This window comes from Pinus tabuliformis, chromosome 2_1 (assembly GCF_031772625.1).
Source record: "Pinus tabuliformis cultivar Carrire ecotype Pingquan chromosome 2_1, CPIR1, whole genome shotgun sequence".
Lineage (NCBI taxonomy): Eukaryota > Viridiplantae > Streptophyta > Pinopsida > Pinales > Pinaceae > Pinus > Pinus tabuliformis.
This window is the reverse complement of record NC_142299.1, coordinates 330,377,387-330,379,504: the sequence shown is the minus strand read 5'-3', so window position 1 is coordinate 330,379,504 and position 2,118 is coordinate 330,377,387. Positions and strand designations below refer to the sequence as shown.

At 30.6% G+C, this 2,118-nt stretch overlaps 1 long non-coding RNA gene across 1 annotated transcript; it reads left to right on the top strand.

Annotated features, from left to right (window-relative positions):
• The first annotated feature begins 810 nt into the window (after positions 1-810).
• Positions 811-1,538, top strand: LOC149200178 (uncharacterized). The gene is made up of 3 exons (XR_016253344.1): positions 811-1,154; positions 1,267-1,327; positions 1,450-1,538. It is a non-coding gene; the product is annotated as an uncharacterized LOC149200178 (long non-coding RNA).
• The last annotated feature ends 580 nt before the right edge of the window (positions 1,539-2,118 follow it).

The window sequence follows — 2,118 nt, the reverse complement described above, 5'->3', positions numbered from 1 at the left end:
TAATTATATTAAATTTATATTAATTTTTTGCATCTCAAGATATATGATCTTTCAATTTTTGGTAGATCTCGAATTAAAATGGATCTAAGTTAGTATAAAGAGTGATTTTTTTTAATTTTACAATGAAAACATTTTATTAGTATTTTGGTCAAAACCAACATTTTGATTCCAAATCTACCAAAAACAGAGCAAAATCAAATCGTGTAAATTTTTCTTCAAATTTTACAGTAAAAAAAATACATTATGAGAAATTTGATCTCTTAGAACTTTATATCCTGAATTAAAATAAATCTATGCTAATAATTAAAATTTGAAATTTTATTAAAAATAAATTAAAAAATTATAATCTTACTATTAATATAATAAATTAAAATTTTTTAAATATATTAAAAATTAAAAACAAAAATATTTTATATTAAAAAATATAATGTAATAAAAGAAGTATATAATGAATATTATTCAAAATATAAAAAGAAATTCTATAACTAAAGTTTGAATCTCACCTGAGATTCTAATATTATCATTGATATAATAACTTGAGACTTTAACATCTTGAAAACGATCTAGCTTTTTATAATTGCTTTTTTAGAAACTTAATAACAATGACCAGCAATCGTGATGACCTGGAATCGATTTTTCCATATAATTGCTATTTTTAGAAACTAAATTTTAAGAAACTTAATAACGATGACTAGCAATCATGATGACCTGGAATCGGTTTTTCCTGTCAAATTTCAAGAATCTAATCTTGATGGTCCAGAATTCATAGAACACGACCGTTGTATCAAGATAAAATCGAGAGGAAAAAGATGGCATGGCACGGTCTATATATATGTTACGATCCAGTTCAAAAACGTTTATTATGCTTCCTCTGCTTTTCTCTGATCTCCTCCCATGCGGTGGTACACTGGTGTGGTGTGTTATGATTGAATATGTGGAGCGCTCTCTTTGTTTTTGACTGTGTATGTTCTTCGTTGAGTATGCGGATTTCTTATATGTTTGTGCTGTCTTTTTGTTGTTGTTCTGGTTGTTTTTATATGTTGTTTGTTCTGTCTTTTTGTTGTTGTTCTTTATGCGAGCCAGAGCAAAACATAAGAGGAAATATTTCGGTGAAACAAATTAGCCAACGCAATCTCCATTCAAGGATGGATAAGGTGAGGGAGATCCGCGCTTTAGTTTTTTCTGGTTTTGATTTCATTAATTCATTTGTTATTTCTAGATGTTTCTTAGTTCTTTATTTGTTTGATTTTGATTTCTTGATTCCAGAAGGGCAGAGCACTAGGTGCAAAGCGCTGAGTTAATAATACTACATAGCCAGATTTGCAAGGTACTATGGTGTTTGCCGATTTGATTTATCTGTGAACAACAATTGATTTCTGTATGAACAATAATTCACTAATTATTTTCAAAATTGTCACCGTGCTCTGTTTGTTCATTTCTTGCTTTCAGCATCTTTGCGAAGTATTCAGTGTGGAGAGCTTCGTGTGCAAAGGATCGGGTGAACACTGCTGCTGCTCTGAAACAATATATTTTTCAGGTACCTTCCAGAGACTTGATTGTACTGCAGTTATCACTTGCCTATTAGATTTAGAATTTTTTTTGAACTTCAATAAAGCAGCGACTCTTTTAAATTTCTGGTTAAATGAGTTCATTAGATTTGGAATTTTTGTTGAACTTCGAAAAACCAGCAGCTCTTTTAATGTTTTAGTTAAGTGAATTTAGAGGAAGAAGAATAAATATGAGGTATAATGATGTGGATTCTTCCTGAAATCAATTAATAAGTCAGGTTTAAGTTTATTGTGTGATTCCTTTCTAAATCATTAGATTCCAAAGAGATTCACAGGCTCTCTGGACAAGCCAGAAGTTAAAAAATAGTTGAGTTCGATGTTTTGAAATTCAAGAAACCGGGTCATCTACGTTCCCAAATAAAATAAAATCCGTTTCTACAGATTAGGGTAGGGATATTTATCTAGATGCAGGAGCGCGGGAAATGTTTGGAAATTGTCTCTCGTCGTACTTTCAGTCTCGCTACTCATGAGGCCGTTTAGGTTATATTTGTTAGACTGAATTATTGAATTTGACTTATGATCTTGCAACTCCCCAGGTCCTGAGGTTATG